The sequence below is a fragment of the Aethalodelphis obliquidens genome, unplaced genomic scaffold, assembly GCF_003676395.1.
Source record: "Aethalodelphis obliquidens isolate GAN/ISIS:26980383/991018 unplaced genomic scaffold, ASM367639v1 scaffold19, whole genome shotgun sequence".
NCBI classification, from domain to species: Eukaryota; Metazoa; Chordata; class Mammalia; order Artiodactyla; family Delphinidae; genus Aethalodelphis; species Aethalodelphis obliquidens.
In genome coordinates this window covers 3,043,579-3,067,134 of record NW_020837963.1, presented here as the reverse complement: position 1 = coordinate 3,067,134, position 23,556 = coordinate 3,043,579, and the positions used below count along the sequence as shown (strand labels likewise).

Here is a 23,556-nt window from a genome sequence, read left to right as displayed (position 1 = left end):
CCAAACATCTCCCCAGGCTGTTTCCCCAATCTGAAATACAGCCCCTCCCCGAACAGCCATCTGCAAAAACTTCAAACCTCAGCCACAACCCCACCTCTTCCGGAAGGGCTTCTCTGTCCACCCCACTGGGCCTTCACCACCCTGGATTCCTGAAGACACCATCAATCTCTGTGCTTCTCAGTAGGCAGGGCTCTCTCAAGCAGCCTGTGACATTTGTGATGACACAATACCTGTGATGTCACCCAACTTTCCCCCCGTCCGCCCCCACCGCGTGGATCTTATCACTTCAAGCGGAATGTATGCTCCTTCTAGGCAGAAATTACCTGACATGCCTCAAGGCATCAAGCCCAGTGCCAGCTCCCAGCAAGTGCTTCCCTGCTCTTAATTTTAAAAATCCAACTGTGAATAGCAGCTGTGATTCATTTTTTTTCCCCATGTAAGCCACGGCTAGAGCCGCAGGTCTGGAAATGGCATCTGCAATATAAGGGATTAACCTTCAACTTAAAAAACAAAACTAAACTAAACGAGACCTCATCTGCCCAGAGAGAATATCTAGAGGGAAGTGCCAACAGGTTAGGCATGTCCTGTTGAATAATGGGATTAGGAATGGTATTTCCCAAATTTATCGTTACATGATTTTATAACGAAGAAGGTCCTGTTGAATAATGGGATTAGGAATGGTATTTTCCAAATTTATCATTACACGATTTTATAACGAAGAAATAAAGCCATATAATAATAATAAAGACAAATATGTACTAAAGAGGAAGCACAGGTGAGCAAGAAAGAAAGAGCTAATCCCCACGCCAGCTGTCGGCCGCAGAGCTTGAGGGGGATGTCCGGAGACTGGCTTGGGCGGGGGGGCTTGTACCTCCAAAGGGCTGGGTGGGTCTGCCACTGATGCCTGGGCCAGAGCTGGTCTCCCACCCTGTGGGGTGAAGGTCGCATGTGCCCTGGAAAGGGAGGCAGCAGCCCTTGTCACCGATCCCCGTACTTCAAACAGATCTCAAACACAGGGGAATTCGAGCAAATCAAAGGAAGCCCAATTGTATGCGGCAGGATGCGGTTTATAGTCCTCATGTCCCCCCAAGAGGTGGTAGAGGCAGGGGCAAAAGAAAAGTGCTAGAAGGTTTTAGATAACTCTTAAATAAGAGCTCCATAAATAGTCATTTTTAAAGGGAAACTAGGCTGTTCGGGGACAGAACGAGGATGATGTCAGGAAAGACAGCCCCGCTCTGCCTACCGTACCCTTGGGTGTCCCCATCAGCATCAGGATTCCGGGCTGGGCAAGCCAGCGCCTGGAGCTGTCCAGGCCCGGGTGCCAGCCACGCCCTGCGCCAGGGAGGCAACTCCCGTGGGACAGGACGGGAGCATAAGGGCCCTGACATGTGACCTCATTGCCGAGCGGGGCCCTGTGGCCAACCTCAGAACTTGGGCGCACCTCTGATCCTTCTCGGTCACCCTTGTCAGCCAGGGTGCACTGAGAGCCCCCTGCCCCAGATCTTGGTGCTCTAGTCCCTAACCTGCCACCAAGGGCAGGGTGACCCAGGCAAGTCAGGCATCTCATGCTCACGACGAACTCTCATTCCGACCCTTCATTCCACTCCAACGTCACCCTGTCTCGTGTTTCCTGGAAGCCTGGAATTAGGAAGGACAGAAGGGCTGCAAGTCCCCCAGGGGATCGGCCTCAGTCAGCCAGCCCCAGCCAGCACCCTAGCCAAGAGCCCGCGGGGTTGGTGGCAGTTAGGGGTTGGGAGCCACCCCACGTGGGGCCCCCTGACTGTGGAGCGCGGCGCTGGGGGTGGACGAGGAGGGGCCGGCTTAATGCAGCAGGAGCAGCTCGTGGGTGGGGGTGGGACGAGTAAGGGCAGCCGTGTGCGAGTGAGTGTACGAATGTGGGCAAGTGAATGAGTGAGGGTGAGTGTGTCAAGATGATGGGTGTGTAAATGGATTGCAGGAGTGCGTGAGTGGGAGAGGGTGTACACGATATGTGTGTGTGCTTGTGTGTGAGCGTGTGTACAATGGGAGCGTGTAAGTGTGTCTGAGAGGAAAGTGGGTGTGGATGTGCGCGAGGGTGTACACTGTGTGTGTGAATGCGTGAGGAAAGTGTGGGCTGAGTGTGTAAAGAGGCACAAATGTGTGGGTGTGTACGTGAGTGTGTGGGTGAGTGTGTAAGGGTGTATGGCTATGTACACATATGTGAGTGCATGTGTTCTGAGTGTGGATGCGTGTACAAGGGTGCACACATGTGCACAGCCCCAGGGAGCAGCTCACCTGGGACGGGGGAAGGGAACATCGGTTCTGCAGGGAAGCTTATTGCAGGGGAGGTCGTGCACACAAATAACTGTATGACACATCCGCCCTCACAACAGTAAACCCAGAATCTCTCCCGCCAGCCCAGACCGTAAGAAGCTCTTTGTCTGGGTGTCCCATGTACACTTCAGACTCAATTCATCCAAATCGTTTTCCCTTCCTTCCCACCTGTTCCTCCACCCTGGGGGCGTACAGAACTCACCGGGACCCATGGCTGGGTCCTGGGAACCTTCCAATGGTTTCTCCCTGACTCTCTCTCCTCCACCCTTTCTGTCCACTCCCTCACCCACTTCTGTGGTTCCCATCACCTCTACAACTACTGGCCCCCTCCCACCGCCTCAGCTGTGTCTGCTGCTCTCGTTGTCCCCATTGTCCCCGCCTGGACCACTATTCTGGCCCTCGCTGGCCCCTCTGCCTGTCGGGCCTCCACTGTCATGCACACTCCAGCCAGGCCGCCTTCCAGGAGTCAGCGCATCGGCTCGCAGAGCTCCGTGCCTCCCAGCAGCTGCTCCGACTACGTCCCTGGCCACAGGCACTCCTACTGCTGGGGAGCCTCAGAGCTGAAGGCTAGCTCACGTCTCAGCTAAAAATTCCGTCACGGGACACTCAATAAGTCTCTCAATTTCTGTGTCCCAGAGAGCAGCAACCCAGTCCACCATACTATACACAGTAGATGGGTTCCAAAACAACAAACTCACTTGCTGAATCAGCTCTTACATCAGAAGGAATTCTATGATGAACCTCATCCCCCCACACAAAAAAATGGGTTTTGCTATATTAGACTTAAAGTAAAGCTTAGCTCTGCAGGACAGTAGAAAGAACACAGACTTCGAAGCTAAACAAAGCCAGATGTGAATTCTGCATGTATCACATAGCCATTCCAGCTGTGTGACCTTGAGCACCTCCCTTAACGTCTCTGAACTTCTCAGCCTCAGCTTCTCCAACTCAAAAATGGGGCTCTACTTCATCAGGTTTGGTGAGAGTGAAATGATGTAATGAATACTGAATGCACTGCATGTCTGACACAAAATAAGTGTTTAATATCTGTTACTCTCCTTCCACCACCCTTTCTCCTGTCCTTGACCTATGTCCATCAAATTAGTGAGAATTCATTGGATTAAGTTCAAAAGAGTCAGGGAGCCACTCAGCCCATTCACTGAACTACATCTTCCAACTACATTAAATTACAGTGCAGCACAAACAAGGAACTACTGTGGGACCCCACAATTTACAGATGTTTCAGACTGTAAATTGTGTTTAAATTTTCCCACAGGGAAAAAAGATGAAATCCAGAAATTTTAAATTAGAATATAAAACATCTTGACAAATTTTTAATGGATTTTAAAATGGTTTGTGATGACTTAAAAAGGGAAGGGGGAACAAGAGGGGACTGATAATCACCAGGGACCAGCAAGTTCCCTAAAGAATGAGCTTTTGTGATGGGGTCACCTGGGCTGGGAGATGAAGAACCCCAGAGTGTAATGGATCTGATTTTCACCAGGCACCTTACAGGTTGCCCAAGGAAGCATGCAGTAAGTATCCACTGAAATGAATGAGTGAGAAAATTGAATTAGACTGTTATAAAATGTTTGTAGATAAAAATAGGAACTGTCATGTGGGTAATAGATACTATACTCAGATGAGCTGGTCCAATGAGCGTTATTGTCAACCTACAGGAAGGGAAGATGGGAGGAGGAGGGGGCGGGGGGGGCTCTCTCCAGGGCACTCTTTGGGCATCTGTGCTTAGGCATGGCCTGTCCACATTTCCACCAGTTACTTGACTGAAGATCTACTGTCAGATTTATCAGGTTTGAATACATTCTAACATGGGAGGGATGGACCTTTTGCTAGGTGACAGACTCTGGCTTCCACGAGATTCCAATGGCCTAGAAGCATGAATAAACCAACAAGATGAAATCTCATCGGCATAGATGGAGAAGCCAAGGCTTTGTTCAAAACCTCTGCCTGAGGGTTGGAGGGGAGGCCTGCCTGATGGCACCAAAGTGAACATGAGCCATGAGTTTTTGAGTGTGATGAGCTCAACAGGAGTCATGGGACTTGACTGGAAAAGGGTCACATAATCTTAATATCAATAATTAGACTCATGGCACTGAGACCAGGGCAAGCGCTCTCCAGCGCTCTGAACACCAGGAAGGTTCAAAGCACATGGGAGCACTGGGACCCATCTTCAAACACCAGAAGCGCCGTCTCAGGACAGAGAACACACGTGAATTCTCTACAGCTCAAGTGGGTAGAGCTTAGGGCTGCCAGTTAGCAAACAAAAATACAGGCTACTCAGTTAAATCAGAATTTCAGATAAACAATGAATGATTTTTTAGTATAAGAATGCAATATTGGGGACATATTTATTTAAAAATCCATTCATTGTTTGTCTGTGATTCTAATTTAACTGAACATCCTGTATTTTATCTGGCAACCCTAGTGAAGCTGGGGTTGGAGAGTAGAATTTAGAGGAAGGCAGGTCCTAACTGAATGTAAAATTGTTTAACAGCCCATAGCATACAGTACATGCTCAATAAGCACCTGATCTAATACATGAATTAATAAGTGATCAAGAAGAGCTAACCAACAGGGAAGAGATGATTTCACAGTATATACATATGTCCAAACCCATCAGATTGTACAGTTTAAATATGTTCAGTGTATTGGTTTTTTAATGGAAGAGGGAAGACTGGATTGCCTCACACATGATGTGGGAGACATTTCTGAGACCAAGTTCAGCCCAAAGCCTCTTGTTGGGTAGCAAGAGGTTTTCTGAGTTTGCATCAGATTTATGGTTTCCGATTTCTTTTCTGTGTAAATAGATCTTACTGAGAGCCTCCCCCACCCCCGCCCAGCATAGAGTAAATAAAAGCAGATGGCTGTTCCCACAGTGTAAAGCCCCCCACTTTGGCAGGAGATGCTTGTCATCAGCTGGACTCCTGGACCCTGCATGGGTCTTCCTGCCCTATCTGAGGACTGCAGGAGGCAACACCTCCACGGCCTCCTCAACTCTAAGGTCCCAGGTGCCAGGAAGCTCCACTAGGCTGATGCCATGATTTGTCACTTAAAGGGCAGCCCTGCTGGTGGCTGACATTTGTTAAAGAGGGTTTAGTGGGAAGATCAGGGGATGGGGTGAGACCCAGCTCCCTTCACGTGCGCCTTCACTGTCGTCTGACCCAGGTGTGGGCCAGGCCCTGGTGCACTGAGTAACACGGTGACCCCAGGCCAGTCACTTTCCCATTCGGAAGTGGATGAGGCACTTGCTTAGGTCCTTTTTGCTCTCGTGCTCCTGGATCCATTATAGAATTTAAATACAAAGAATCTTCATTCCTAATTAAGTGACACTGAGATCTGGAAAATTCCACAATAAGGAAAAAATGTCCTTGAGTGACCCCCGGTGGTTGGAGAAGTGGCAGCGGGGGAGGAACGCTGCTTCGTGGTGACCTTGGACCACCTCAGCTGGAATCTGCTGATCTGCTGAGTTTTGTGTGGCCTATAGAGCAACTGGGAGGCCCCAGGCCAGGCCTGGGCCACTGTGGCAGCTGAAGTGGCTCCCTGGGAAATGGACCCACTTCCCGGGTCCTCGCTCTCAGACAGGGCCTGGTAGCAGGCTTTGCCCTCGCCTCTGAGCAGGACCGAGCAGGCCCCTGGGGGCCTAGGCCCAGTCTTCCTGCGCCCTTGTCTTCCCCTGGGTTCTAGGCTCATGTCCCTGGGACATGGTACTGGGACTCTCAGCCTACACAATGCGCCCCTCCTTGCCTTGTGGGGATGTCTGACCTCCCAGCATTTCCAGTACAAGGCTTAGCTTTGATGGTGACCATCTTTGCCTCTAACGGCTTCAGTCTCCCTGTCGCCCATCCCCACACACACACACCTTCCACCTGCCCACCCAAAACCTGCTCTCCCCAACAATCCCGGGGTGGGGTGGGGATCGTAAATGCCTCCAAGCCTAATCCTGAGCCCCTAACCAGCATATTTTATTCAACAGAAGACCAAGGAGGGAAAAATGCAAATGGTGGAGGGGCAGGATTTCGCCTCGCAAGCATAGCGTCAGGGCTGCTGACAAGCTGGCACAATCTAGACTGTGTTCAGACCTAGGGAGCTGACAGAGCAGCCCTGGCAGACGCAGGCCACCACACTAACAGACACAGGGATGTTCCGTACAGCTGGGGACCACACGTATAGGGGCGGTGTTCCAACTGCCTAGAAACAACACTATACAGGCCGTGTTTTTCCCTATTTCTGTGGGTCACACAATCTAACAAATTGCCCATGAAGAGACGGAAGGTCCCCATTTCATCTGAGTCAGAGAGAGATGGAGGCCATATAAGCACTCCTCTAGCAGGCCAGGAAGAAGCTGGCAGAGTCCTTAATAAAGTCAGAGCCAGGAACCTGCTGGGGGGCCCATCCCTCTTCTGAGGGACCCAGAGAAGTGAGCAATCACATCTCTGCCCTCCATGCAGACACTGGCCAAGTCCAAGTACAAAGACGTGGTCAGAGTAAAAGGCTCAGAGGAGAGAAGTTGATGAGAGGGGAGAAATACCCGGCCCATTCTCAAAAGTCAGGGCTGGAGCGAAAGAGCAAGGCCAGGACATGCAACCACAAGAAATGAAGCCCGCTGAGGGTAGGCAGTGGGATGAGGGTCCCACCTGAGCTTGGGGGTGCCCTGTCTAAGAGCCATAGTACCCAGCATTCCAGGGGCCTGAAGACCAGAACACTGAGTCTGGGCCTATATCTGCTCCTCACTAACCCAAAAGCTTCAGTTTCTTTATATGTAAAATGGAGTGAGGTCTCTTGTCCCAATAACCTTCCAAGAAGGTGTACCCAACAGTGCTTTGGAAAAGCCAAACACAGTGTAGAATGTGAGGGGTCAGTATCAGGGAATTCGAGAGAAAATGAGAGTAACGGTCAGAGACCGGTAAGAAGAATAAGAGTGGGGCCTGGACAGGAAGGATGAAAGCACCCCGACGCTGGATGAGCCGCTCTTGAGTCTGAAACACAGAATCTGAGCATGTGTCCTGAGATGTCGTTAACCAGGGCGTGGCCTCGGGTGAGTTAACTGCTCTGCATCTCCACATCCTCACCTATAAAATGAGATGCCTTCCTTTTGAACAGTCTACGACTCCAGGGACTCTGGTGGCCTTCCTGGAAGTAAGAGAGGAAGAAGCCAATACCTGCCTCCAGGACAGGCCGCAGGCCACATTGGACACTGTCATCGTCGACTGACCCTGCCTTTCATTGCTGCCCCCTTCTCTTCCTTCCTATCAACGCCTACCCATCCACATTAGTTAATCAGATAAAATAGGTCTCCCCAGGGAGTCACATGCCTTCCCTTCCCTGCCCACCGCCCCCCCGACCCCCATTCAAGTATACACATTCCCAGGAGGCCTCACTGCCTGATCCAGTCTAGTGGGGGGTGTTTGATGGAAAAGTGCACCCAAGTTCCACTACCTACTTACTGCCTGTGTGACACTGGGCAGTGCTTCTCCTCTCGGGCTCCATTGTTCCCATCCAGAAAATGGGCACAGGTATCCCTACTCAACCAACCCCATAGGGCAGAAGAGAATTCTAGGAAAACCCTGTAGTTGAAGGTATTGCACAATCATAAAACACCGAAGCAGTTTCTCAGGTCCTCCTGGGGACTTTGTTAAATGCAGGTTCCCAGGCCCTGTGGTAGGTTTGCTGAGCCAGCATCTCTGGAGCCATTCCCAGGAGCCCACACCTCAACAAGAACTCCCTGGAGCTGCTTAAGCACGTGCCATTTCAGGACCACTGCCCTACACGTGTGTCCTGTGCAGCTACTAGATGTTGGTGACATGTCTGTCTCGTGTGAGATGGGGATCCAAGGAGGAAGGACAGAAGCCAGAGAGAGAAAGGACAGCAAGCAGCCACACGCCCAGGAGCGCGGAGTGGAGGAGGGAGGAGTCACAGCATTCGGGATATTCGGCCTCTCCTGTCTCAGGCAGCAGACCCCTTGATGGCAGCAGCCTTAAGGCCACTAGTCTCCAGAGACCCTGGGGGCTGGACTGTGGGCTCTCAGTTCAACAGCAAGCGGACCCCCTGCAATTCAAGGCCCACCAAGCGCACAGTGCCATTCCAGCCCAAACCATCCTCTTCCTCGAACTTTCCCTGACATCCCTCCTCTGTGTCCCTGCTACCCTGAAGTCCCGGCCATACCATCTGACACTTCACAGGACACTGTCCATCATGGCTGGCCAGTGGTCTCCCCTGTGCCAGATTCACGGCCTCAACAGTGATGGGCACCTTGGGGGCAGGCGGCTGGGTTTATTCTGCTGGACCATCCACAGCTTCTAGCAAAGGCTCAGGCCACCAGATAGGCACTTAACAAATGATACCGGCTCTCCTGCTGTTTGTTCTTCCCTCTACCTGCCTCCTTCCTCCCCGCCCGCCCTCCTCCCTATGACACACACACACACACACACACACACACACACACACACTGCTTCCACCCCATCACACACACACACACACACTCCACACACACTTCCTCCTCCCCATTACCACACACACAAACACACTCCTCCCCATGACCCACACAAACACACACACACTGCCTCATCCCCGTGACAACACACACACACACACTCCACACATATCGCATCCTCCCCAGGACTAGACACACACACACACGTACCCTACTCCCCATGACCACACACACTGCCTCCACCGCATGACCACACACACACAGACACACACACTGCCTCCTCCCATGACCAGACACACAAACACTCCACACACACTTCCTCCTCCCCGTGACTACACAAACACACGCACACACTGCATCCTCCCCATGACCACACAGACACACACACTCACACATCGTACTCCCCATGACCACACACACATACACACACTGCCCCCCCATGATGACACACACACACACTCCACACACACTGCCTCCTCCCCATAACCACACAAACCCACACCACACCCAGGGCCTCCTCCCCATGACACACACACACATACAAACAATGCCACTGCCCTGTAACCATACATACACACAATGCTTCCACCCATGACCAAACACACACACACACACACACACACACTCCAAACACACTGTCTCCAACCCATGTCCACACACACAGACACACACACACAAACACTGCCTCATCCCCATGGCGACATACACACACACTCACACACTGACTCCTCCCCATGACCACAGACACACATGCATACATACACACACACCCTCCTCCCGTTGACACACACACACACACACACACTCCACACACACTGCCTCCTCCCCATGACCACACAAACACACACACACTGCCTGCTCACCATGACCACACACACACACACACACACACACACACTGCCTCCACTCCATGACCATACACAGACACACACATACACTGCCACCTTCCCATGACCACACAAACACACACACACACACAACTGCCTCGTCACCATGACCCCCCCACACACACAAACACTCCCTCCTCCTCATGACCACACACACACACTCACACACACACACACCCTCCTCCCCATGACCACACACACACACACTGCACACACTGCCTCCTCCCCATGACACACACACACACACACACACACACCCCTCCCTAAGTCTGTCATGGTGATCTCTGCTCTTGGTCACCACTGAGAAACCACACACACTGGTCTGACTATTCTCTGATCTGGAAGAAGTCCCACTTGACCTCCCACCCACAGGCCCCACTCCTGACCTTGGGAAAGGCTGCAGGTAGAGATGAGGGAGAGGTGTGACCTCTAATTAATGTCCGTTCCTTCCTCTTCCAAGCTGGAGGGCAGGAAAGAAGGACACCTCTGAGGCGAACCTCCGTGACTCCTGGCAGAAGGCAGCTTCCTGTTTCTAATAACCTGGTGTTTTGAAAGGCTTCTCCTCTCCCAGCCAGCCTTACACAGACAGCATTGCAGGGAATCTCAATTACAGTCTCAGATTTCCCTCCCAGAGCTCTCAGGCTTTGAAAGGAAAAGGGAAGCCAGCAGGCTGCTGAGACACCTGTTGGATTTGACTAAACTGAGCCTTTTGGAAAAGCAGCAGAAAATCCACCCAATCCACATGGTGCCAAGGCTGGGAAGAGCTTCCAGAGCCCCTGGCAGCCACCACGCCCTTCCTTGGATGGCCCAGGCCGTCACAAGGGTGCGGTTTGCAAAGGCAGCACTTCTAAGGCTGTCTGGATCCTTTCTCTGGATCCCCCATCAATCATGCCGACCTTTGGTCATGGTCCTAACGGCCAGGCTGAGAACTGGACAGCCTTCTGACTCTCTTGGATTAAGTAGGGTTGAGCTCAACAGGTAGTAGGTACTTAATAAAGACCAGTGAAATCAAGTTATGTTGAATTGAGTTGAGGAAAAGTCACTGAATTAATTTCATATGTAACAACTATTAGCTGAGAACCTACTGTGTGCCAGGTACATGCTAGATTCTTAGAACTCAGGGGTGAACAAAGTCCATATCCCCAAGGAGCTCACCATCCTGAGAAGTGCATGCAGGCAGCTAGAATCTCTGCAGAAGCCTGAACCTGCTAGCATTCCCCTCCCTCTCTCACTAATGGGCCTGGGGCTGCAGACACTGAGCCGGATGCCAGCCGGAAGCCAGCCAGATACCAGCTGAGCACCAGGAGAGGAGGAAGACAAAGACGGCCTCAGCTGCCCCTCCCCATCTCCACTCCCACACAGTGTGACATTGCGGCCACTCCCAGTAAGAGGAAATTCTAGATTTCCTCATTCTAGAATCTGGGCTGGCTTTGTGACTTGTTTTGGCCAACAGAAGGCGGCAAAATTGGCTGTTCCAGTTCCAAGCTTGGGCCTCAGAGAACCTTGCACATTTCCTCTGTCTGTCTCTCTCTCTCAGATGCTTGCAAGCCTGAGCTAACCTGCTGGATGATGAGACAGCATAGAACAAAGCCGAGACAACCCAACCCAAGAGCAGGAAACCACACATGCATGAGACCTGCTGAGCTGCCATGAGGCCAGGCAAACTATTCAGGTGTCCCGGAGAATCGTGAGCTACAATAAATGATTATGTTCTCAGACACTGGGTGTCGGGTGACAGTATGCAACAGACCGTGACTATAGATATCAGTACAAACCCCTCCAGCCAACCTGTTGCAGACGGAAAGCAGGTTTACCTCCCAGCTACTTCCCATCCCCACCTGGCCCCGGACAGCCTCTGACGTCAGAGAATTCAGGGCTGGGACCCTTGCGTTGAGTGCTGCCTACTAGCTCACTTCTGTGAAAACCCCAGCTTGGCCATGAACACCAGATGAGATCCAGGGCTCCCTGGAGCTTCAGTGTGTGACCTAGATGTCATCCTCTGTGGCAGGAATCAGGGTAAAATCATGGACTTTGGTGTCAGACAGACTTGGGTTTGAGACCCGGCTCTGCCATTTACTAACTGCAGATAAGTTACTTAACTCACTCAGCCTCGGAGAGTTCATCTGTAGGGTGGGGATGATGATAAAGTTGGCTCCTCTAAGGATTACATGAGATGACCCGTGTAAAGCAGCAGTTCTCAAGTGGGGCAACTTAGCTAAGGTAGTAAGGCTAAGGTAGTTTTGATTGTCACAAAGTGGGGCGGGGCGGGGAGGGGGCGTGGGGCGGACAGGTGCTGCTACTGACATCTAGTGGAGAGAGGCCAGGATGGCCCCCACAGTAAAGAATTATCCAGACCCAAATGTCAAGAGTGCCAAAGTGGAGAAGCCCCGGGCACAGAGCAAGCCGGCAGCAGTGGAGATCGTCACACAGACCTCTGGAGAAGTGGGGCTCCAGGACCCCTGCACCCTTCCTGGGAGGTGCAGGTAAAAGCAATAGCAAGCTGGGTGTTGATAGTAGCCGGTCCACCTTCCATCTCTGAGCCCACCTGCCCTAAAGGTCTGTAAAATGCGAGTCTAGCTAGTCTTGACCAATATTAAGTGTCAGCTTGAGTTCCAACAGGGGAAATGACATTTCTGAGTTTCTGGCAGTTAAGATACTATGGCCCGAAGGTAGCCCTCTCCACAAGGTAAGGGAGGCTTTGCACGGGATTTGTAGCACATTTGGCACAAAGCCACACATATATGAAAGTTCATGTTAATTGAATGTTGCAAGTTCACAAAGTTACCCTGCATCCTCTACTAGGGGCTTGTTTTCAAAGAACTAGCCTATAATAAAATACACTGGAATCTTCCATTGTTGATTCAGAGGCCTTTGGTCCTGCAGAAACAACCATGGGGCCATTTATTAGGACCCATGGTTGTCCGTGTGCAGTACCGGGGACGTGAAGGGACAGCTCTGCCTCCTTGGATTCCTGTTTGTTTGGATTTAGGGTAGGTTGTGGAGAGGCCTATTAAACCCAAATTAGAAGTGAGTAGGAAAAACCCACCAAGGTAGTTAGCTTGTTACGAATACACTTCAAACCAGCTGAAACTGCGTTCCACTTGATCAATGAGTCTCGCAGAAACCTCCTCCACTACCCACAGAATCAAAGGTCTTGGAGGATCACTTGGGTATCGGTCAGCAGACTATCTGGGAGGGAGGGGGAGAGGCATGGCCTTCCCAGGAGTGAACAATCCGATGTCAGGAACACCTGGCGGGCTGGGAGGAGAGCTGTCTCAGTCTTGGGTTGTAAGCTAACGCAGGGGCTGGGACACAACTTCGATAGCCAGGCCGGGGCTCTCGCAGGTGCCCCAGACAGACTGTGCTTCCACAGTGAAAGCAGGCACGAACTTGATCACTTTAGGTTCATGTTTTCACCCTGCTTAAATTCTGTTCTCTGTAGGAGGGCCCCCATCTGTCTCACCACCCCTAGTCATTTGCACCTTTCTGGAGGAAGGAAATCAGTGAGGGTCTGGTTTGTAGCAGGGAGTGTACCCCGCCTCCCCGGGGAGCAGGAAGCCAAAGGGGAAGGTTGGGGCTCCTGAGACAAGCTCTCCCTGCTTCCCAGCAGACAGCCCCACTGGAGCCACCTGGATCCCTGCCAGGCAGTGGGCACCTGATCTCTTCCAAGCCTCATATCAACCAAGACTCAGAGGGGTTAAGTAACTACACAGCTAGTAAGAAGCAAAGACAGGCTCTGAACCCTGGTCTGCAGACTCCAGAGCCCGTGTGGGCAAGATGAGTTCTCGTGACTTCCAGGCTCCCCACACCATGACTCCACGGTCCTTTCTACTTACTGGACCATCTGTCTCCCTACTGACCTCTGCACAGTAGCTAATGCCCCTGGGGATAGGGACATGACTTCCCTGGGTAGAAGGTTCTAGAACCTGGAGGATACATCAAGGTTTAAGAAGCATTGGGAGTGAAGAGACAACAGGTCTGAGACCTCACGCTTTGATGAGTTAAACCCTAGGGTCCAGGTCTAGTCCTGCTTGGCGGGCAGAGGAGGGGGCCCCGGCCCACGCAGAGCATGAGGCTGCGGAGGAAAGGGGAGAAAGCCTCCCAGCACTGAAGACTGGGTTTCCAAAACCCTGGGAGGGAGGGAGAAAGGGAGAGATAACAGTACAGCCTGGGGTCCACCCTCCGGAAGACCCCGTTTAGGCAGCTGTTGACAAGGAGGAGGATGTCACCTGGTCAGACGCAGCCTGGTCAGCTTCCCAGGCCATGGCCCAGCCCTGCCCTCCGCCACCCAGAATAAGAGCTGGGAGGATACATACAGAGAAGCTCTCTCAAACTTAACCAGGTGTTGTCAGGATGGTACCGTGGGCATCCCCTCTAGACAAATACCAGAATTCATAACCCAGGGCCCTTTCTTGGTGACATGTCCACCTTGAAGTGAGAGAGCGCAGGAGCCAGGCTCTGTGCTCCTCCTTGAGCCGCAACGTCCTTCCCACTGATGCACCGCAGACACGCTGCAAGTTCATGACGGCGCTGCCTCAAGACTAAACAAGACAGTTTGTGTGAATGCAACCCCCAAGGAAGCGCCTGTGAAGAGTAAACTGGAAAAATGAACAGAGAAGTGGTGGTCCCCATCTAGGGAGCCTTGACTGGCACCGTCTTGTCCTCAGCCCTGTGAGCTAGGAGCCCCCATGGGCAGCCACCAGCTGGTGAAAGCTGAGCTCGATTCAAACCCAGTCCAGCACACTTTCAGACCATTATGAAACGTGAAGTATTTCCACTGTGCTCATTGCTTTCAATAGTTTCAGTGACGCTTTCATAAATGGTGGCGGTTCAAGTCAATGAAGATCCCCTCCCTCCCGTTCACTGAAGCCTTCCTAAATGATTTACATTCATTGTCTCCGTTGATTCCTGTGGCCCTGTGAGGCTCCATGTCCCCCCTCCTACAGGTGAGGGAAATTAACTACCAAGCCCCAGGGCTCCCAGCTCAGAAGTGGAGCAACAGGCCAGTCTGCAATTCCGAGCCCCGCTCTCCCCGTGTTCCCTTTGTTCCTCCTTAGTCTTCAATTCCACACACCATCAGCACCCGTGGCTGGTGCAGATGGACTTGTTGTCCTGTATGGGGGTGGGGTGGGGGGAAGCAGAGAAGAAACTGGCCTATTTCCATCACTCAGAGAAGGGTTAGTGTTCGTTTCACAGAAAGCTTGAGGTCCACATGCTTTACATTCAAGTTCCACTGAAAATAGAATATACGTGCCAGAGCTTCTATGGAACCAGCCACACCTCCTGAGGACACAGAGGCAGTGACCCAGCTCCAACCGCTGTCATCTGCTGTCAGACGAGTGACGACTGATGCAGTCGTTTCCCGGAGAGACCCCCGAAGCCCCACGAGGCCCCAGCCCTGTGCCAGCTCCACTCTGGGGAGGTGAGGGTGCGGCAGGAAAAGGAAAGGGAGTCACAGGGTCTGGAGAGCGAGGGAAGGCTGAGGGCCTCATTGGCTGAGGGAGACAGGGGAGCCTCAGACTACTCCTGCCTCCAGCACCTGAGCACCTCTGACTGGGGGCTCCCTGCCCCCCGCTTCTGTGCCTACAGAACAAAGGGCTTGATCCCGATGACTCCGACATGCTTTGTTTCTTATAACACACGATGTGTCTGTCTCTTAATGTGGCCCACAGGAATTTATCTAGAGTGTTTAGAACTTGCAGTGATGTTTCATTTATCAGCCTTGTTGAGAAAGATTCATATAAGTGAATTTTCCCCGTAACAGAAACGTATCCATTTAATCCCCGTCGTTTAGTATGGAAACCTTTCCTAAATGCTCACACACTTAGCTTTCCCAGCTCCTTCAACAGTGACTAAATACATTGCACCCCTCCCTACTTCCCTGGGATCAGAATCACCTAACGGTGAGTAATGGGACGGGATGACTCTGTCCCCATTCCTTCCCCGAGCCTGTCTTCCCTCTTCCCATTGGTTGTTTCCAATCCATTGTGGACTATAAACTATATAAACTACGAAAGAAATCCAAGAAACTGGGCCCCAGAGTTAAGTACATGAGCTCCATGATAGCTGTTTCAGTGTTCTGTGTCTTTTTTTTCTTTTCTTTTTTTTCGCCCCTGTGTTCTTAGATCTGTTTTTGACCACCCTGCGTGGGGTGTTACATTTTCGCTCATACCTACCTCTCCACGCAAACATGTCTCTTGCAGTTCTCTAGGTTTACTCCTCACTCTGGAAAATGGAACTTTCTTTTTTTCCCTAAAACCACCTTCCAAAAGAGCTGCTTTTTCTTGTTGGCTAGGATTTGATAGGCTCGTTCATGCCCCCCCCCACGCCCCCCCACACACACACTCCCCACCTGAGAAGCCTAAAACACCAGAGTGAAAAGAAGCCATAAAGGCCAAGGACCACACAGACCCCGACCAAGGGCAGGTTTGCATAGCACTCAACCCCTGCTTCCCATGCCCTCCATCACGGCTGAGGCAGACCCTGAAAGCCGAGTGCGGGCGTCTTGCCACCTCATCTCTTTCTGCTCATCCTGCAGGTCCCAAAGTGTGTTTCAGAAACAAACTGTTCCGCAGGATTGAGTGGTTTCTATGGCACAAAAGGGTCCCAGGACTAAATGCATCCAGAAAGCAGTGGGTTTAAAAAGGTCCAAGCCTGTAACATAACAGTGAGTGGTAAATTGTGATGGGATACACACAGGATATGTCAAACTTACCAAGCCAGGACCCAAGCACCCCTCAACAAGGCCACCTTGCTACGCAGCTACCTCCTTTCACCTCCCAGCAATAATTCTATTAACCACTGAGCAAGCCTCTCTCCCTCCCCCGGCCGCATGTTCTTCATGTGTCAAGTGGGGGACTTAATCTAGATGGAGAATGGCAAAGACGCTTGTATGGAACTCACATGCCAGCTAGGATCTTAGAACGTCCTGGCCTGCAGTGCTGGGTTAAGAAGAATCGTGACGCTGCCTCCAGGCTTGGGGGGAAAGCTGCCATGGTCAATTCAGATACCTGTCCCCTGTCCCGGAGGCAGGCTAGCATCCTGCGTGCCCCACATTGGCTGTCCCTGTAACTAGGCAACACCTAAGGTCACCTTTGGCTTCAAGAGTCTGCTTTTGGGGCCCTGAGCCTGGGGTTTCAGAAGTCCTCGATAGGAGGACTGGAGAGTGGAAGGCTTTCCCTCAGCCTTGGCTGCCTCTGTGGAAGTTGCCTGGATTTCTGTCTGCTCCCACTGGTGGGCCCTTGCACGGTCCATCCACCCTCTTGCTTGGCTCCGGACCACCCCCACTTCTGTGATGCTGTCCTCACTGTCCACCTTCTAGACCTAGACTCAAGTGGAATTGGAAGCAAGGAGTTTCCACGTTTTGTACAGCCTCAAGGGGACTTTGGCACTGAAATTTGGACAAATTTCTCCCCTACAAGTCCTGGAATCCTGCAAGTTCTGTACAGATTCCCTGTCCCAGAGCTAACTGCTGTTTTCATACTGGATTCACTTCCAAAGATGTCGACGGTCCTGAGGAAAGCTGTCTTCCCATCCCCAAGTGGCCCGGGAACGCTGCACTGGAAGCATGGCAATGGGGTCAGGGGAGCGGCTTATTTTAACACAGGGCCTTGTGTTAACCTCTCACGCCCACCATGGGACTCTCTAGAGATGGCGCCTGGTTATCTGTCTTTTTTCACATGTGCCTCGGCTGGACACTGAAGGTAAGAACCACAGGGCAACAGGAAATTTGTCTGCTGAGCTGGCCAGACCGGGGCCCTATGATAACAAGTCAGGATATCACTGCAGGAGACCACCAGGTACCACTGTCTCCCTGACTGGTCCACTCTCAAGGAGGTGGTGAGAAATAAGCTGTGTTTGCAGAGTGCCTGGTCCGTGCCAGCGCCAAGTGGTGCCCATAAACATCTGTCTTTCTTCCTCTCTGTTAGCGTTTAGCTGCTCCTCTACCACCCAAAGCCTGCTCACCTGCCAAAGGTTCTAGAAATCAGAAGCTGGAGGGCTCCCAAAATGACCTAAATCCAATCTGCTGTGAACAGAAGGAAGGATGAAATGTAGGAAAGGAAACAAGATCTTCCTCTGAGAGCTTCATGTCCAGACTCCCACTCCACACCCTGGATCTTTCTATCTACAGAGAAGAGAATCTGCACTTAACTGGCAGCAACTAAGGGCAGGGAGCAGGTCTGGTTTTGTTTACTACTCTACCACTACTACATGCTTGGCATGAAATGGGCTTTTTGTAATTATCTATTGAGTGGATGGATGGATGGATGGATGGATGGTTAAGTGGCTGGCTGGCTGGATGGATGGATGGTTAGGTGGTTGGATGGATGGATGGATGGAAGATGGATGGATCTGAGATCAAGACAAAAGATACCATAGAAAGATGCTAACATATATATATGGAATCTAAGAAAAAAAAAAAACATCATGAAGAACCTAGGGGTAAGACGGGAATAAAGACATAGACCTACTAGAGAATGGACTTGAGGATATGGGGAGGGGGAAGGGTAAGCTGTGACAAAGTGAGAGAGTGGCATGGACATATATACACTACCAAATGTAAGGTAGATAGCTAGTGGGAAGCAGTCGCATAGCACAGGGAGATCAGCTCGGTGCTTTGTGACCGCCTGGAGGGGTGGGATAGGGAGGGTGGGAGGGAGGGAGACGCAACAGGGAAGAGATATGGGAACATATGTATATGTATAACTGATTCACTTTGTTATAAAGCAGAAACTAACACACCATTGTAAAGCAATTATACTCCAATAAAGATGTTAAGAAAAAAAAAAGATACCATAGAAAGAGACCTGAATTCTAGTGCAGGCCCCAGTACTTACTGGCCCTAGAAGAAAACTGACATTAACCTCTCTGAGCTACTGCTTCCTATTAAACAATGATGGTTACATCTGCCACAACCCCATCTTAGTGGGAGTTTGTGCCTCTAATAGGATGACTGCGTATGTGGTGCTACTTGGTAGACTATCAGATTACACAAATGCCAGAGGTGACGGTGATTATGACGATAAGGCTCATCAATGCTTTAAAGAGCAGCTAGGGGGTCAGAGCCTCCAGATCCTCATGCAAGGATGGGAAAGCCTCTTATTTCAGTTGTTTCGCCAGTGTGGGCACTGAGGCAGCCAGGAGAAGAAGGAAAAACCCTGCACCATGGTTATCCGTTTCCTTCTCACCCGTGAGAACTTTCCCCCTGAACTGATGGGCCAAGACGTTTGCTGCCAAGTCCCCACAGGGCTGTGCGTAGACCCCAACACCTCTTTTTGGCAAAACAACTGAGAGGCAGGCCCAGATGGCAGGGACGCTCCCTCCTGTGAGGAGGGGTGTCCAGTGAGCCAGAGTGTCGGGGCTGGCAGACACCACCATGAGGTCCATCTAGCCCCATCCGCTCATGTTATAGAGACAATATTACAGTCTTCTTGGCACGTGTTAATAACAGCAACTCCTCCAGCCCCAGACTCCTCGCTGGGATCAGCTGAAACACTTATTACTTACGGGGGTGGGGGGGGGGGGAAATCACTTTTCCAAGAGGAAAGCAAACACTGATTTATTAATTAATTACTTCCAGGAGGTCCTGCCAAAACTGCAAGAGTGGAGCGAGAGACTGGGGGCTGGGTGGCAGCAGAGAAGCTCTAGGAGGAGGTGGTGGGTGCTCCGCTCACACGCCAGAGGGTGAGAGCTGACACGTTCCCCTGAGGGGCTGTGGGACTTGTATTTAGATTTTCTCTCTGTGCATTTTAAAACAAGTCTCGTCTTCCTTCCAGCCATCATCAGAGAGGAGCAGTTCTCTAAACCTGGGGATCTAGAGGCTCTAGGGGCAGTAGGGTCCAGTAGGGTCAGCAGAGCCAACCTGGAAAAATCCCAGTCTCAGTCTCAATGTCCTTGTACAGCACTTCCTCTGTAGACCCCTCCCTGCACGCACACACACACACACACACACACACACACACACAGAATCTTCTTAGAGCCCTCCAGACCAGACAGTCTGTCAGCAGTCATTTACACCCAATTGTGAAGATACGTCACTTCTTTCATCTCCCAAGAAAACACACCATGTTACTCTCATTTCTCTGCAATTTAATTTAGAGTTCAGGAAGAAGCTGTAATTGGTGGGGTAGGATGAGTTCTCCTGGTCCCCGACATCACATCACCCGGGCAACCATAGTCTCCAGCCTAAGAGAACAGAGCTGGCGCCAGTGTGGTGAGTAGGATCTCGGGGAACATATGCCAGTGTGGGCTGGACTGTCTCCCCGTTGGGACTTCAAAAGGTGCACCAACCAAGAAGGTGCAGGGAGCCCTGGAGACTCCTCTGGAAGTCTCCGAGGAGGAGGGAGTGGGGTCACTATATGTAGACGTGCCATCTGTACCAGGCACAGAGATATCCTGCGAGGGGGTGAGTGGGGCTGAAGCAGCCATGTGTGCCCTGGCACCCTGCCAGCAGTGGGGGAGCCATTTTCTAATTCATGCAAAGGTGCAGAATGGGCTAGCCTTGGTCCCAAGTGGAAAGGAGTAGAAGGCAGAGGTGGGCCGCCTCTCTGCTGGGGGTTGTGCTGCCTCACGGGGCACCTAAGTGACCATGTCTACTTATATAGGAGGTGTTGTGTGTGGGTCTCTGTGGTGGGGCGGGGGAAGGAAGGGTAATATGTCCGTGGGAAAAATTCAAAGAGAGAGCAATGGATTGGGGAGAGGATGGAAAATAGGGACCAAGAAAGAAGAGGTCCTCAAGCCCCAGCTCTGGGCACAGCCCTGAAGGAGAAAGTCTCTGTGATGAAAGGAAGTAGGATCCCACGCATACGCACATACATACCAGCCTGCAGGTCCCTGGGGAGACTGGGCACCTCTGGGAGCCCCAGGTGAGCTCTTGGCATCCCCAGTCTCCCGAGACTCATGTCCATCATAAAATGCCTAGGTTGTTCTAATAACCAGAGTGGGGTTCTAGAGGTGGGAGAGCGGGGCTGGGTCCAAAGAAAGGGTAGAAGCCCTGGACGGTAAAAACCTGCCCTGCCACCTCCGTCTCGGGCCTTCTCCGGCTCCAGTCCCTCAGTTTCACCTTCTGTTTCTGTCTGCCGTAAAGGAAAAATATCTAAAATTTTGAAATACAGCAAAAAGAAGACTGTGCGTCCTTTCCAAGTCATACTAGAACACTGTCTAATAGGTCTGCCTAAGAGTCACGTGACTTTCTAGGGAAATATAACTTTATCTGACTTAACTACTTACTATCGGTGGTCTAATCACTGTAAAGTTAGACATTATCATTAGGGACCTGATATGGGTGCAAATGACTTTCGTCCCATGGAGAATACCAGTTTTATCTCTAATTTAGAGATGTTATTTCAAGCCTTCTTTTTTCTCCCATTAACACGTGCGTGTATATGTTATGTGTGTATGTATATCATCCTGCTGGTTCCCTCATTAATGACCTGAATAAATCTCACTATGTATTTGTAGGAGAATTATGTTTTTAACATTTTGGATATTTGATTTCGACACTATCTCGGGCCGACCCTCTGTCCTCAGCCCCCAACACCAACCACCTCCCAAAGCTGGACGGCGTCTGACCGTGTCTCCCTCTTGGGCAGCCATCGTCCGGCCCGAGTCTGTCTCACCCACCGCTCCTATCCCAGCCTGGCCTGATCCTGGCCCAGCACGGTGAGAGGAAGGAGGGCACGGGTTGTGTCCCCTGCCCCGGCCAAGCTGGCCCAGCAGGTAGGAGTGTGCGTGAGTTTCCAGACCTGGGGCGCGGAGAGTGAGATATGTCAGGCTCTCCCGGGTCTGCCGGCCAGCACTGAAGCTCCGTGAGCCTCTTCCTTTCCCTGCACACAGAGGAAATCATACCTCCCAGGGCTGTGGTGGCGTCAGAGGAGATGGACTATAGATGGAGGGTGGTTGGAAACGCTGGAAACTTAAGATATGCAACTGTCCGCAGAGCCTGCTGGGATTCACGGGTGGGTAGGATCTTACCTTCAGCAGTAGGCAAAATAAACAATGGGGAAACAAGAGACTGACGCTAGGTGAATGTATTAATTTTAAAACATTAAATGACATACAAGGGGTGGAATTCCTCTTTGAAAAAAAAAAAAAATTCTCATCTCATCTTGAAAAGCCACAGCTTTGCAGACACCCAGCCCCAGCAGGGGCCCAGCCCAGGGCTCTGAGCTATGCAGTAAATCTGAAGCCAGACAGAGCCTGCGGGGTGAGGCCCTGACTGCAGCGTCTGTCTTCCTCTCCAGCTGCGGCCTGAGGGACCTCTGCCTCCCTGGGGCCTGCCCCTCCCAGGAGGGGAAGATAGCGGTCCAGGAAGGATCCGTGATGCCAGGGACCCCACTGCTCAGATGCCAAAACTTGCCTTTGAAATCCTTGCAGCCTCTTATTTCAAAACCAGCCCTCCCAGAGCCGGCCGGCTGTACAGACTGAGGCTGCGCTGAGGCCTGCACAGTCCCTGCAGCTGTTTTCCAGCGCCTCTGAAGCTGAGCTACAGGGCCCTTCAGGAGCACCTCAGCCACGAGGCCTGAGGGAAGGCGAGGCACTGCCGGAGCCTGAGCTGAACCCTGCGGCTGAGCCAGAGAAAAGTGCATTTCTCCAAAAACTCCTTCTCACCGGTGGCACCCGAAATTCCACCACAAGAGTTTTGCTCCTGAGAGTCTTAAAGGATATTTTTCCCCTCCAGGAGGCCTCTCTGGAACTGGGAGGACCCTGAGAGGGGCCAAACCTTGATGCGGTCAGAGCCCAGGGAGCTCTGGGCGAGGGGCAGCCTGGGGAAGGAGGGCGGGGCAGAGAAGCACAGCATTGCCTGACACAGGTCACTGGTTCCCGGGGCTGGCCCTGCCCTTGTAGCCTGAGATGGGAGAGCCAGGCTCCCCAGAGACAAAAGCCAGAGCGGCCAAGTGTGGATGGAAACCCGGCGGCAGCAGCGGACGGCAGAGCACATGCCTGGCCTGGCAGTGAGTTCTGACCAGCTTGGCCTCCCTTCCAGCATTCTATGGGGAGGGCAGAGTGATAGTACTGTCCCCTTTTTATAGACGGGGAGACTGAGACCCAGTGACGTGTCAAGCCCAAGGCTTCACCACACTCCCACACATGGCCAGAGAAACCCAGGAGTCAAAGATGTTCTCTACGAGTTGTTTCAGAGAGAAAGAAATCCAAGCTGGCTGGGTTACGTCCTGTGTAAATCTCACTCTGTCCCTTTCCTTCCTTCTCCACCAAGGGCCTGTCTCTGGGCTTTCTCTGAACAGAGGCTGGAAGGCAGAGCTGCCTCCTGGGTCAGGTTCCCATCACACTCCCTCCAGCCCCCCTCCCCAGTTTCCCCTTAGCTAGTGGGCGCCACTCACAAGCACTAGCTCCAGGTACCAGGCGGGGTTCAGAGCTCCAGGACCCCAGGTACTTGGAGTGGGGGACCTCAGAAGTCACCAACTCCCAGCTCCCACCCACAGGAGATTCGCCAGCACCCAGCAATGGGCAGCACGTTCAGAAGCATCCGGCCTGAGGAATGACAGTCCCCTGGGGCCCGAGTTCACAATGGTAAAGCTCTGAGAACAGTGCCCGGCAGGCATACACTCCACGCAGCGCCCATTATCAGCATGACACTGCTACTGGTCGTGATGTGTGGCTGTCACCGTCATCACTACCTTTACTTCCCTCTCAGTGAAACCTGAGGCAAGGTCTTTTGGACCTCACCCAGTGGATGTCCCTGCTCACCCCTACCCTGGTCAGCAGGGGAAGAAGGAAGGCTGCGCAGGCGACAGGCTTCTCCGGGGCCCACCTTCGGTCCCATCCCTGGCAGCACCAGATTGGCCACAGGTTGGTCAGGAGGGGAACCCTGAGACCAGAGCCCTGCCCAAGGGCAGCCCTGAGACCGCAGCCCCGCCCAAGGGCAGCCCTGCCCAAGGGCAGGTGCGC

General features: G+C 52.1%; 1 protein-coding gene across 1 annotated transcript in view; it reads right to left on the bottom strand.

Moving 5' to 3' along the window:
* ARK2C (arkadia (RNF111) C-terminal like ring finger ubiquitin ligase 2C) overlaps window positions 1–10,318 on the bottom strand; it is a 47,767-nt gene extending 37,449 nt beyond the window's left edge. The window contains exon 1 of the mRNA XM_027118418.1: window positions 10,035–10,318. The gene's annotated coding sequence lies outside the window, so the exon portion shown is untranslated. The remainder of the gene's footprint in view (window positions 1–10,034) is intronic.
* Between the last annotated feature and the right edge of the window lie 13,238 nt (window positions 10,319–23,556).